Source organism: Chrysemys picta, unplaced genomic scaffold (assembly GCF_011386835.1).
Source record: "Chrysemys picta bellii isolate R12L10 unplaced genomic scaffold, ASM1138683v2 scaf41, whole genome shotgun sequence".
In the NCBI taxonomy this organism is placed as follows: domain Eukaryota; kingdom Metazoa; phylum Chordata; order Testudines; family Emydidae; genus Chrysemys; species Chrysemys picta.
The window spans coordinates 175,278-189,261 of record NW_027052748.1 but is presented as its reverse complement, the minus strand read 5'-3'; the positions used below and the strand labels follow the sequence as shown (position 1 = coordinate 189,261).

Genomic DNA, 13,984 nt, shown 5'->3' with positions numbered 1-13,984 from the left:
TTTCACATACTCAGGGATAGAACCCAGGAGTCCTCACCCCTGGCTTTAACCTCTAGACTCCACTCCCTTCTCTGAGCCTGGGATAGAACCCAGGAGTCCTGGCTCCCAGCCCCCCAGCCCCTCGCACAGAGGCTGTCACCATGTCGCTGTAGGTGTCCCGGCAGAGTGTTTTGCACCCGAAGGCAGCACTGGAGATGGAAATGCAGAACTCCAGGATGGTGAAGACCAGGAGAATTGCGGCCACCCCAGACATGGTATCTTGGCCAGGGGAGATCCACAAGGGACTGACTGACAATACACACAGTGCCCCCTGCTGATCCACCCGCTCCCCACAGTACGGCGCCTCCTGCTGATCCTCCTGCTCCACGCAGCACGGCGCCCCCGCTGATCCTCCCGCTCCCCGCGGCACAGCGCCTCCTGCTGAGCCCCCCCTCCCGCTCCTGGCAGCACGGCGCCCCGAGCTGATCCTCCCGCTCCCCACGGCATGGCGCCCCCTGCTGATCCTCCCGCTCCCTGCAGCACAGCGCCCCCTGCTGATCCTCCCGCTCCCCGCGGCACAGCGCCCCCTGCTGAGCCTCCCGCCCCGCTCCTTTCAGCATGGCGCCCGCTAGGGACCTCCCATCCTGCTCCCTGCAGCGCTGTGCCCTTCATTGAGCCCCTGCCCCCTCTCTGCAGCATGGCGCCCCCTAATAGCGTTCAGGGCATCAGTCCCAACTCCTGGGCCACGGCCTGATGAGCAGGGTCACAGATAGCACCAGTGCCCCCAGCTTTGCGGGGCAGAGCTGGGCCGGCCCGGGGGGCAGCCGGACTCACTGCAGGCACTCGGGAGATCGGCGCGCAGGACTTGGACTCCTCGATCCACTGGCAGGTTCCGTGCGGGTAGTAGAAGATAAACGAGAGCGAATAGAGGACGATGCTCACTCCGGCCACTATGGCACTGAGGGTATTCGTAGCCAGCATGGCCTTCACCTGGGAGAGGAGGCGTCAGAGACGTGGGGCCAGGAGGCCCAGCTATGTCATCCACACACCCCACACCTCCCACCCCTGCATCCCCCCAGCCACCCTCCGGCCCTTGAATCCTGCACCCCTCCAGACGCCCTCGGCCTGTGCCCAGTCTCCACGGTACAGCAGGTCGGTGGAGATTTTAGTGTCTAGCGAAACAAGGCGGGTAAGATCTCTGCTGGAGAAAGAGGCAAGCCAGCCTGATCTCCAGAGCTCTTCTTCTGTTCCTCGTTACAATCTTCAGCCTGAAACGGGTGGCTTTCAGCCATTCGCTGCAGTTTTCAGTAGCAACGTTTTGGGCTTTGGGGCAATTTTGAGTAGACATTTTTCATTTTTCCCTGCACTTTTTAGCACCTTCCAGCTACAAATTTGCTCTTTCTTGGGCAAGTTTTGGCAGTCAATTGGCCGTTTTTACCTGTTTGGGGTGGGCTGCTGTTTCCGTCTGAAAAAACTTGGGAGGGGGGGAGAATTTTTGGTGGCTGTTTTGGGCTGAAATTTTTCAATTTTGGGCAATTTCCCCCTGGAAATTCTTCCTTTCGTGACGGTTTTTGGGTAAAATGTTTCAATTTTCAGCCGTTTGGGCAGTTTTTGAATGAGAATTTTCAATGTTGGGAAAAAAGTCAAAATTTTCCTTTGGAATTTGCAGTGAATTCCCCCCCAAATTTTTCATGTTTCATTTAACTTTCCTTGGGGGGGAAACCCCAATATATTCCAACTGGCTCAAAAACAGGGGACAAAAGCCTCATTCCTTACCAGTGAAATCTTGGGGTTCTTGGCAGCTTCCACACAAATGAACCCTGAAAGGATGTCCTGGGGGAAAAGCAGAGATGGGTGAAAGCTGCCGCCCACTCTTCACCCAACAGGTGAGACCATCCCAGTGCCCCCCACTCGCTTGGTACCTCAGTTTCCCCTCCATGCATTAGGTATAATGGCACTCTCTCCCTCACAGGCAGGGTGAGGATCAATACACTGGGGGGGGTGTGGAGGGGGGAGGTCACACATTACTCAAGCTCATTACACATCCCAGAGGCTCCCTCCCCACCATGCCAAGGGCCTTATGTGTCCCCCACTTCCCCTCCCTTCCATGCCAGGGGGTTTCTGGGTTCTGCATTCTTCCCTTTCCCCCCATGCCAGAGGCTCTGTATGCCCCACAGGGACTCAGTTGAAGATGGGGAAGGGGTCCAGGTGCTGCGGTGATGGGGGCCAAAGAAGCCCCTGTGATAGGTCGGGGCTCTGCACAGACACACAGCCAGTGGCCACCCGGAGGACTCACAGAAGGGACATGCGAGCTCACTCAGCAGGTCAGCGGCAGGTCAGAGGGCTCTCCAAGCCCCACGGCCAGTGCCCCAGTCACCACTCTGCCACCCCTGGCTGTGCCAGCTGGGCTTCCAAAGACCTCTGGCCATGCTCCGGGAAGCCGGGTTCAGGGTACGGTGCTGGCTGGCTAAACCACGCGATAGCGAGGATTTGGAGACGATGGCCTCCTTTTCACACACACACCCCGAAGCCCCCACCACTAGGACTTACCAGGATCCCTGTCCAAAAGGGGGTCCCCACATGTATCGCTATTAGCTGGTGCTCATTTCGCCAGGGTGAAGATGATGCTGAAAGCTACCTGCACAATGCCTGTGCGTATCTGTGTGATCTGCCAAGACACCATGGGGCATAACATGTTACTGGCCAGGAGCTGCATTCTGGGGAACTTACTACACAGTTACTCAATCCCTACTACACAATTACTCCATCCCTACCACATGGTGACACAGTTTCTACTACACAGAATCTCTGTATTTTGGCTTGTCATTCATGAGAGGATAAAGCCTCTAGACAGAGCCTCAGGAGACTTGTGTTCTATTCCCAACTCTGCCACTGGCCTTCTGGGTGACCATGGACAAGTCCCTTACCCTCCCTGTGACTCAGTTTCCCCACGATACCTCATTTGTAAAGTACTTTGAGACTGACTGATGACAAAGGCTACTAAGAGCTAGGGATGATAATTATATGACTACACATCTACTTAGGTCAAGATTTCCAAAGGTATTTAGACAGCTGAATGCAGGTAGGTGCCTCTTGGGCTTGAAAAAAGTGCCAGAGCTAGGTGCCTAACTCCCATTGACCTTCCATGAGCTGCAGGCACCTAACCTGTGTAAGACTTAGTAAGTCCTACTTGAGCCTCTGTGCAACATTGGCCACCTAAATACCTTTGTAAAGCTGGGTCTTAGTCCCTACTATGTGGCTGTTCAGTCCTTACTACTTGGTTACTCAGTCCTTACTACATGGTTAATCGTTCTTTACTAGATGCCTTCTCAGTCCTTCCTACTCAGTTCTTACTACATCCTTACTCAGTCCTTACTGCATAGATTCATAGATTCTAGGACTGGAAGGGACCTCGAGAGGTCATCGAGTCCAGTCCCCTGCCCTCATGGCAGAACCAAATATTGTCTAGACCATCCCTGATAAACATATATCTAACCTACTCTTAAATATCTCCAGAGATGGAGATTCCACAACCTCCCTAGGCAATTTATTCCAGTGTTAAACCACCCTGACAGTTAGGAACTTTTTCCTAATGTCCAACCTAAACCTCCCTTGCTGCAGTTTAAGCCCATTGCTTCTTGTTCTATCCTTAGAGGCTAAGGTGAATAAGTTTTCTCCCTCCTCCTTATGACACCCTTTTAGATACCTGAAAACTGCTATCATGTCCCCTCTCAGTCTTCTCTTTTCCAAACTAAACAAACCCAGTTCCTTCAGCCTTCCTTCATAGGTCATGTTCTCAAGAACTTTAGTTATTCTTGTTGCTCTTCTCCGGATCCTCTCCAATTTCTCCACATCTTTCTTGAAATGCAGTGCCCAGAACTGGACACAATACTCCAGTTGAGGCCTAACCAGCGCAGAGTAGAGCGGAAGAATGACTTCTCGTGTCTTGCTCACAACACACCTGTTAATGCATCCCAGAATCATGTTTGCTTTTTTTGCAACAGCATCACACTGTTGACTCATATTTACCTTGTGGTCCACTATAACCCCTAGATCCCTTTCTGCCGTACTCCTTCCTAGACAGTCTCTTCCCATTCTGTATGTGTGAAACTGATTTTTCCTTCCTAAGTGGAGCACTTTGCATTTGTTTTTCTTAAACTTCATCCTGTTTACCTCAGACAGTTTCTCCAATTTGTCCAGATCATTTTGAATTATGACCCTGTCCTCCAAAGCAGTTGCAATCCCTCCCAGTTTGGTATCATCTGCAATCTTAATAAGTGTACTTTCTATGCCAATATGTAAGTCGTTAATGAAGATATTGAACAGAGCCAGTCCCAAAACAGACCCCTGTGGAACCCCACTTGTTATGCCTTTCCAGCAGGATTGGGAACCATTAATATCAACTCTCTGAGTACGGTTATCCAGCCAGTTATGCACCCAACTTATAGTAGCTGCATCTAAATTGTTTCTGCCTAGTTTACCGATAAGAATATCATGCGAGACTGTATCAAATGCCTTATTAAAGTCTAGGTATACCACATCCACTGCTTCTCCCTTATCCACAAGACTCGTTATCCTATCAAAGAAAACTATCAGATTGGTTTGACATGATTTGTTCTTTATAAATCCATGCTGGCTATTCCCTATCACCTTACCACCTTCCAAGTGTTTGCAGATGATTTCCTTAATTACTTGCTCCATTATCTTCCCTGGCAAAGAAGTTAAACTAACTGGTCTGTAGTTTCCTGGGTTGTTTTTATTTCCCTTTTTATAGATGGGCACTACATTTGCCCTTTTCCAGTCTTCTGGAATCTCTCCCATCTCCCATGATTTTCCAAAGATAATAGCTAGAGGCTCAGATACCTCCTCTATTAGCTCCTTTGAGTATTCTCAGATGCATTTCATCAGGCCCTGGTGACTTGCAGGCATCTAACTTTTCTAAGTGATTTTTAACTTGTTCTTTTTTTATTTTATCTGCTAAACCTACCCCCTTCCCATTAGCATTCACTACGTTAGGCATTCCTTCAGACTTCTCCGTGAAGACCAAAACAAAGAAGTCATTAAGCATCTCTGCCATTTCCAAGTTTCCTGTTACTGTTTCTCCCTCTTCACTGAGCAGTGGGCCTACCCTGTCTTTGGTCTTCCTCTTGCTTCTAATGTATTGATAAAAAGTCTTCTTGTTGCCCTTTATTCCCATAGCTAGTTTGAGCTCATTTTGTGCCTTTGCCTTTCTAATCTTGCCCCTGCATTCCTGTGTTGTTTGCCTATATTCATCCTTTGTCATCTGTCATAGTTTTCATTTTTATATGACTCCTTTTTATTTTTTAGATCATGCAAGATCTCATGGTTAAGCCAAGGTGGTCTTTTGCCACATTTCCTATCTTTCCTACCCAGCGGAATAGCTTGCTTTTGGGCTCTTAATAGTGTCCCTTTGAAAAACTGCCAACTCTCCTCAGTTGTCTTTCCCCTCAGTCTTGATTTCCATGGGACCTCACCTATCAGCTCTCTGAGCTTCCCAAAATCTGCCTTCCTGAAATCCATTGTCTCTATTTTTCTGTACTCCCTTCTACCCTTCCTTAGAATTGCAAACTCTATGATTTCATGATCACTTCCACCCAAGCTTCCTTCTACTTTCAAATTCTCAATGAGTTCCTCCCTATTTGTTAAAATCAAGTCTAAAACAGCTTCCCCCCTAGTAGCTTTTTCAACCTTCTGAAATAAAAAGTTGTCTGCAATGCAGTCCAATATATTTGTTGGATAGTCTGTGCCCCGCTGTGTTATTTTCCCAACATATATCTGGATAGTTGAAGTCCCCCATCACCACCAAATCTAGGGCTTTGGATGATTTTGTTAGTTGTTTAAAAAAAGCCTCATCCACTTCTTCCACCTGGTTAGGTGGCCAGTAGTAGACTCCTAGCATGACATCACCCTTGTTTTTTACCCCTTTTAGCCTAACCCAGAGACTCTCAACACTTCCGTCTCCTATGTCCATCTCTACCTCAGTCCAAGTGTGTACATTTTTAATATATAAGGCAACACCTCCTCCCTTTTCCCCCTGTCTATCCTTCCTGAGCAAGCTGTACCCATCCACACCAACATTCCAATCATGTGTATTATCCCACTAAGTTTCAGTGATGCCAACAATGTCATATTGTATTTATTTATTAGCACTTCCAGTTCTTCCTGCTTATTCCCCATACTTCTCGCATTTGTATAGAGGCATCTAAGATGCTGGTTTGATCTTGCCTCCCTGTTTTGCCGTGACCCTCCTTTCTCTCTGCCATTATAGCCCACGCTCCCTCTTGTTTCTGACCCATCTCCCAGGTCTCCATGTTCCCCACTTATCTGTGGGCTTTGCTCACCTGTCCCCGTCGAACCTAGTTTAAAGCCCTCCTCACTAGATTAGCCAGTCTGTGTCCAAATAGGGTCTTTCCCCTCCTCGAAAGGTGAACGCCATCTCTGCCTAGCAGTCCTTCCTCGAATAGCATCCCGTGGTGGAGGAAGCGAAAGCCCTCCTGGCGACACCATCTTCTTACTACATGGTTATTCATTCCCTACCAGATGGTTACTGAGTCCTTATTACACGGCTACTCATTCCCTACTAGATGGCTATCCAGTCTTTACTACATCGTTTCTCAGTTCTTACTATATCCTTACTCACTAAATTGTTTCCTTACTCAACTAAATTGTTACTCAGTTCTTAGTACATTAGTACTCAGTCCTTATTGCATAGATGCTCTGTGCTTACTACATGGTTATTCATTCCTCACTAGATGGTTCCTCAGTCTTTACTACAGGGTTATGAAGTTCTTTCTACAGTTATTTAGTACTTATACAATTCAACTACTGAATTAAGCATTTAGTAAATCTCTCTACCTAACTAATCAACTTAGATAGCATCTACCTTTGTTTTCGTCTATATTTCCCATCACCTTAGTATGGAAGTAATGGATTAAAATCATGTAGTTGCTTCCTGCTCCCAAGTGGAATATTCCTAATGAAAACAGCTGGGAATTAGGACTCCTGGGTTCCATCCCCAGCTCTGGAGGGGAGTGGGGGGGTCTAGTGGGTTACAGCAGAGGAGCTAGGACTCCTGGCTTCTATTTCCAGCTCTCATAGGGGAGGAGGGTGCTCAGAGGGTCAGGTCTTGTGCATCCTGACTCTGACTCACTGTAAATCTAGCTCCGTGCCTCAGTTTCCCTCTCTGTATTTCAGAGCCAATCATCCCCAACCACATTTCTAAGGCACTTTGGGATCCTCAGTGCCACAGCACTATATCAAGGCCACACATGACAGCCTATGGCCAAGGACAGGACCCCCTGCCTCGTTGAGCCACCACAGGAGGGAGTCTAGTATCCGTCAAGGCAGGGTTATGATACTGTCTAAAGCGTCTCGAACTGGTCGATATACTGACGTTAGCCATGACTGAAGCGGGCGAAGCCTGAGTCTGGCATGCTGTATTGCGTAGGTACAAGTGGCCATACACCCCAACAGTTTCAGGCAATTCCTTGCTGTAGTGGTGGGAAACTGCTTGAGGCCCCATATTATGTCACCCAGTGACCAAAACCTGGCTTCTGGGAGGTATGCCCTTGCTTGAGTCGAGTCTACCACTGCCCCATCAACTCTAACCTCCGTACAGGGGAGAGTGTCGATTTGGCCTCGTTTAGAGGGAGACCCAGTTCATCAAACGTCCTTCTTATGAGGCCAACCTGCGCCTCCACTCAAGATCTGGAGTGGCCTTTGATCAGCCAGTCATCGAGATACGGGAACACCTGTTCCTGCTGCTTACCCAGGAACTGCCACGCACTTGGTGAACACCCGAGATGCCACCAACAGGCCAAATGGGAGGACAATAAACTGATAGTGACTGTTGTTCATCGCAAACCTGAGGTATTTTCTGTGGGGTGGAATTATCGCTATGTGAAAGTATGCATCCTTCAAGTCAAAGGCGGCATACCAGTCTCCTGAATCCAGTGAGGGGATCATGGAGGCCAAAGAAACCATGTGGAACTGGAGTTTTTTGATGAACTTGTTGAGTTCTTGCAGGTCTAGAATGGGCCTGAGCCCACCCTTGGCTTTTGGTATTAGGAAATACTGGGAGTAGAAGCCCTTGCCCCTTTGCTCCCGAGGAACCTCTTCCACTGCCCCTACAGAGAGGAGCGAGTGCACCTCCTGTATAAGAAGTTGCTCGTGAGAGGGGTCCCTGAAGAGAGATGGGAAGAGGGGTGGAAGAGTGGGAGGGCACAGAATTGGATGAAATATCCCCTTTCTTCTGTGTGGAGCACCCAGCGGTCTGAAGTGATATGGGACCATGGACGGTAAAAAGGGAATAGTTGGGACGAAAAGGTAAGTAAGGTTGGATCCAGTTCCAGCACTGGTGTACCATCCTTGATCACACCCTGAAAAGGCTGGTCTGGCCGGGCAGTGGCTTGGGCTGGCCCAAGCCATGGCCTGAGGAGGGGTGCTGCCTTCTTCTACCACTCCTATTCCTCCTACAAGGAGCGTCCTCACGGTTCTGAGCTTGGTAGAACCTAGAGGGAGGCTGCAGCCAGAAATGCCTATTTTAAGTGGCGGGGGTATGGAGCCCCAAAGATCTGAAGGTGGCCCTTGAGTCTTTCAGACTATAGAGTCTTTTATCTGTCTTATCGGAGAAGAGGGCCAAACCCTCGAAGGGGAAGTCCTGGATTGTTTGTTGGACCTCAGGGGCAGACCAGAGACCTGCAACCAGGAACTCCTCCTCATTACAACCCCCGTGGCCATTGGACGTGAGGCTGCGTCTGCTGCGTCCAATGCCGCCTGTAGGGACGCACTGGAGACCAGCTTTGCCTCCTCCACTAATGCCGAGAACTCTGTGCGAGAGTCCTGCGGCAGGAGCTCCGCAAACTTGGCCAAACTTGGTTCTTAGGGGAGGGGCCCTGGTAGCCCTGGCGCTCTCGCTGATTGGCTGCATCAACCGCCAGGGAGTCGGGGGATGGGTGGATGTACAAATGTTCATATCCCTTAGAAGGGACAAAGTACCACCTCTCATTCCTCTTGGCCGTAGGGGCCAGAGATGCAGGGGTCTGCCATAGGGTTTTTGTTGTCTCTGTAATCATCTTTACTAAGGGCAAGGTGATACGAGAGGGTCCAGAGGGCGCAAGGATGTCAACAACTGGGTCGGATTCCTCCACCACCTCCTCTGCCTGTATGCCCAAGTTCTGGGCAATGCAACATAACAGCTGTTGGAGGACCCTGTTATTCTCCAAAGCTGGGGCCATCGATGTCCCCACCACAGCTTCATCAGGGAAGGATGAGGAGGAGAGGCCTGCCAGCGGGTCCTGCTCACTCCCTTCAGCGCCCCAAGGGTCTCGCAGCATTGCTGACCCCCTAGGTCTAAAGCGTGCAGTGCCAGGGAACGGAAATATCGGTGCCAAGACAGGCGGTGCCAAAGTTGTTGATTCCGGCGGTGCCGATATCGTTGACACCGGTGGCACCAAGGATGAAGTTGTCAGCGGTGCCGTTGTTCGGAGGGTCGGTGCCAGAACTGCAGGGGACAACAACGGTGTCAGCGGTGCTTCTGCTGGTGGTTCTGCTGCCTGCAGGGGGATGAAGGATGCTGAGGACAACGATGCCGACCTGGACCTTGAGCCCTGGATCTGTCCCTGGCTCTGCTGATACACCCAGGGTGTCCAAAAGGGCCACTGCATCGAAGGTTGCCACTATGGAGGCCACGGTGCAGGGTAGGGCTGGTTGTTGTGGGATCTGGACCTCCTGCTTCTGGTCCTATCAGAGCAGTAGGATTCCGACTGTGAGGTCTCCAAGTAGGAGGACCACGGAGGAGTAGTACTCTGGGCCACCAGAGAGCAGTGCAGCTCCCCAGTGTGGGTGGGCCGGGGAGAGGTGCGCCGAAGATGGTGATTGGCGCCCTATCATCGCTGGTTTGCCCCTTGATTGGAACTGGGCCGCACAGTCACTGGCGACTTGTCTCTCCTCTGCAGGGAGGAAGGCACCGTGAGATGTATAAGGTCCTAGGCTGGCTCAAATGCCTCTGGCGTTGAGGGGAGCTGGAGGTGATCCCCTTGGCAGTCCGGGGACCGTTGAGGGGTTCAGACTCAACTGTATCCGAGATGGGGCAGGAGTCAACGAGACCCTGGAAGGTGGGAGAGACGAGGTGGCCTGGCTCAAAATGTGCTTCAATGCTGCAGGTCCCTTGGTCTTTGGAGGGGGAGAGCGGCCCCTATCTGGCCTTTTCTTCTGTGACACCGGGGACTGAGAACGGTGCCAGACAGAAGAAGGTTTCTTTTGGGCGGAGCCGTGGCAGTGCCGTGAGTCCTTAGGGTCCTTCTTCGGCACCGGCTAGTGCATCGACAGCACCGGAGCACTGTGGACCGACGAGGAAGTGCTCGGCGTGGATTCTGCCAACTCCGAGTTGGATTGCGCTTGGAGTGCCGCTTCCATTAGCAGGCTTTTCAGCCTTTGATGTCTTTAAGGGTCCTAGGGTGAAATCCCTTGCAGATTCTGCACTTGTCCTTCTGGTGGCTCTCCCCAAGGCACCGTAGACAGGAAGAGTGCGGGTCACTCTTTGGCATAAACTTGCCATAGTCCTCGCAGAGTTTGAAACCTAGGGACAGGGGCATATCCCAGAACCAGGGAAAACATTGTTTGCGGGGGGAACCCCCCAAGAACTCTTAACAACTACAACAACTGTGACTAATAATTAACTATTTAAACTATGGAAACTGAAGTGGACACTGCCAAAAACACTTGCAATGCAAGAGCAACAGTTCTTCCAGCTAGCCGTCACCGGCGGTAAGAAGGAACTGAGGGGGTGGCGGATCAGCAGGGCTGCATATTGGGCGCCAGGAAGGCACAACTCCAAGGGGCAACCAGGACGATCCTACGGATGCTGCAAAGGGGAAAATCTTCTGGCTGGCGTGCACGCGGCGCGCACACACCTGATTGGAAAGGACATGAACAAGCACTTGAAGAAGAATACTATTTCTTTAAATAAATAAAAGATGCTGTGATGAGGGGCTCCACACACCGCTAAGATGGCACGTCCTCTTGGAGGTTCTGGAGAAGAGCTTGCAAGAGCATCACCTCTTTCTGCAGTTGCCCACTGTCTCTCCACCTCTCTTTGAGTCTGCATCCCCTCTATCACAGTAGGAACTGTTGCTGCCTCTTTATGCCAGTCAGTCTTCTTGTTTTCCTCTCCTGGGGTACCAAAGAGTTCCTTCAGCAGTCCTAAGCAGTCTTCCCATTCACTGCCTTGTAGTCAGGGGCGGCTGTAACTTTTTTGCCGCCCCAAGCACAGCAGGCAGGCTGCTTTCGGAGGCATGCCTGCGGGAGGTCCGCCGGTCCCACAGCTTCGGCGAACCCGCCGCCCAATTGCCGCCAAATCCGCAGGACGGGCGGACCTCCCGCAGGCATGCCGCCGAAGGCAGCCTGACTGCTGCTCCCACGGCGACTGGCAGGCACGTGCTTGGAGTGCTGGTGCCCGGAGCCGCCGCTGCTTGGAGTGCCACTCCGTCAATGGCTGGCAAGGAAACACGGGCCAGCCCGCTACATTGGTTCTGGCTCAGGGACCCTCTAGCCAGCAATCAAAGCCTGTTCCCTTCTCGGCCTTACTGCCTTTCCCACTCGTGCAGATCAATTTCTTTCTCCAAATCCCTCTCCCATCTTTTCTTCTAGGTTGTTATTTTCTCAACATCTTTTTCAATCAAAATTGTTTATATTTTAGAAATTACATTTCTATTTTTCGGAAAGGCTTTAATTTTATTTATACACACACACACACACTCACATACACGTGTGCATACATAAATATGTAATGTAACTGAACAATACAGTTGTACTGTATGCTGAGTGCTTTGGTAGGGAGAAGGTATCTGATGAATACTATTGTTATAAAGTTAAAGGGGTTAATTTGGATACAACCAAATTTGGTTATTTTTAACATAACTATGACCTTTCTATGACTTTTACTAAAATTTGCCATGATGCCCACATTGCCAGATACACAAATCTCTTGCCAACAGCAGTTAGTAATAGAGAACATTTCTTTATAATCTATGACTATCGAGCTATTCTGATGAATGAGTTGCATTCTGCCATCTTCCTACCTCCACAGCCATCAGTCATTCTGTTTAGTTTGATGTTGAATTAAAATGTGTTAAGTTTTTCGGCATGTTACCACACAAAATCAGTCTGTGAGTTACACATGACTTGGATAGCTGAAAAAGCACACAACTACAACAAATATGTGCTTTCAGGGGTCATGTGCATATCTCTGCCAAAGTGACAAAAAAAGTGAAAATAAAATTAGAAACTAAAAACAATGTAGAGTCAGAAAAAAGAATTTAAAAACTAGAGAGAGGAAGCAGTACTAACAGCCTGTGAAATGACTAGCTCTGTATGACAGCTCCTACTGTGCTATCAGGGATTTCATGTTCTTTTTTGACAAATATTAAGTTGTGATAGATAAATAAAATAGACACGTTTTTTCTTGTTTTCTGTGTTCTTTTCAAAGAATATAAATAAATAATAAAATTTGGAATTTGTCATGCCCGAAGGGGGGACTGGGAAAGTTACTAGTGACCCCCCTTAATCCGAGCAGTTGTTATGTCAGCCAGCGGCCATCGGGGGAAGCAGACACCTTAAGGACACAGTAGGCTGAACTTTTCAACTGTTTTCCCTTCAAGGCCTTAAGGTAGTTGGAGCTGGTCCCAAGCTAGTTTTCACTGACCAGATAGCAAAAGCACGGGTCTGACCACCACCAATCAAGTGTTAACACTGCAAGGACCTTGGTCTGAATGTGTATAAAGGATCTGTAAAATGTGTGTAAGACAGAGTTTTTGTACTAAGGTGCAAAGCTCTCCTTTCTTCTGCAGAATAAAGCAACTCTTCTTTATCCCTGTCTGGCTGTTATTGGCTCTCAGCTAGGTGGACCCGATTTTTCGGTAACACAAGGATCTCTAGCCTTGGCAGGGCTTTGGCTCTTCCCTGAGTGCCTGTGAGCTGGCACGGAAGCAGGACGCGGGAGGACTTCCTGCTCATTGGCACCTCCTTTGAAATCCCTTTGTCGGGGCGAGGCTATTCTGAGTGGTGGTTAACCCTGCTTCTCGTTCAGTATGGCGGGCAGTGCCCCTCCGCCAGCAGCGTTGTGTGACTGCCCAGCCTCGGGCGTGAGCCATAGGATCAGACACAAGTGCTGCAGTGAACCCTGTGAGATCCCGTCTCCCCCTCCTATAGCATCTTCCCCAGAGCCAGCCAGTCCTGCTTGTGAATGCCACAGGGTGCCGGGACTCCCACCGCGTAAGTCGCCAAAGGAGATCTCGCTGTTGTCGAAACCTCCAGCTATTCAGCCTACATTTCCCTTTGCTCGATCCCTTTCCTCCCAGCGACACCCACTTTGGGAACACCCTGTTAGAGTTTATGGGCTTGGGTAACTCCAGTGACTTCAATGAAGCTATGTCTGAGAATCTGGCCCCACTGCACTGGCATGTGGAGAGTTTGTGCAAACTTGGCCAACGCCGTGGCTGCCACGGGGTGGCTGGTGGACCCTTTACGTGGACTGAACCATCCCACCTAGGCTAAGAGGAGCTACATCTGAAAACCCTTCTCCTTGGCCTTGCTGCAGCTCTGTAGGTTCAGCACCAGAAGCCGTCCAGTCTGAAGGCCGGGCTGGCAGATGCTAGCTTCTCGGCTATAGAGAAGCTTTGACAAAGCCCAGAGGCTGCTGGGGTGACAGCAGAGACTCCAGCACTGCAAGGGTTAATGACACTGGCAGTGCTGGAGCTGGGGGCTGCCTGCTGAGTTTATTGTGTCCTGTCTGTTTTCTGGTCAGGATATTTTTGCCTGTTAAATAGTTTCAGAAACTTAGATGTCTGGGCTTTTGGAGCCTCCAGTCCCAGCATGAGGCAGGAGTTTCCTCCAGACAAACCCCTCTGGTCTATTTCAGAGTCACCCGTTCGTATTCCCCCGGCAGGCTGTGCCCAGCCTTGCTCGCTCCAGGCGATCCACAGAA

At 50.1% G+C, this 13,984-nt stretch overlaps 1 pseudogene; it reads right to left on the bottom strand.

The window, feature by feature from the left end:
• Positions 1–2: 2 nt before the first annotated feature.
• On the bottom strand, positions 3–2,662 carry LOC103307393 (membrane-spanning 4-domains subfamily A member 4A-like; annotated as a pseudogene).
• Positions 2,663–13,984: the final 11,322 nt, after the last annotated feature.